The sequence below is a fragment of the Myotis davidii genome, unplaced genomic scaffold (assembly GCF_000327345.1).
Source record: "Myotis davidii unplaced genomic scaffold, ASM32734v1 scaffold299, whole genome shotgun sequence".
Lineage (NCBI taxonomy): Eukaryota > Metazoa > Chordata > Mammalia > Chiroptera > Vespertilionidae > Myotis > Myotis davidii.
Window position 1 is genome coordinate 3,348,316 of NW_006293088.1, and position 379 is coordinate 3,348,694.

Consider the following 379-nt stretch of genomic DNA (forward strand, 5'->3'; position numbering starts at 1 on the left):
TACTGGGACCCAGGTGCTTCCCCAAGCCAGCCCTAGAGGACCTGCCCAGTTCATCTCATTGCAGGAAGTGGCAGAACAGTAGGAGTCACTGTCCACTGACATAACTCATCGAAGATGACAGACAGGAAGACATAAAGGCTGGTTCCAGGGTGAATGAATCTGTGAGGCTAAACAGTATTTACATCTCCCTGCTAATCCATATGTTTTAGGCACAGCATACATTTATCTCCCCCCTCCTCCCATTTCCTGCCTCCCAAGTCCATGTTATTAGTACGGCGATGGGTGGTGTGCAACAAACACATTGTCGGGGGCAGGCAGTGGCGGCCGTCCCGATAATGACCGACCCTCATGCACAACTGTCCGTGGGCCAGCTGTCCAC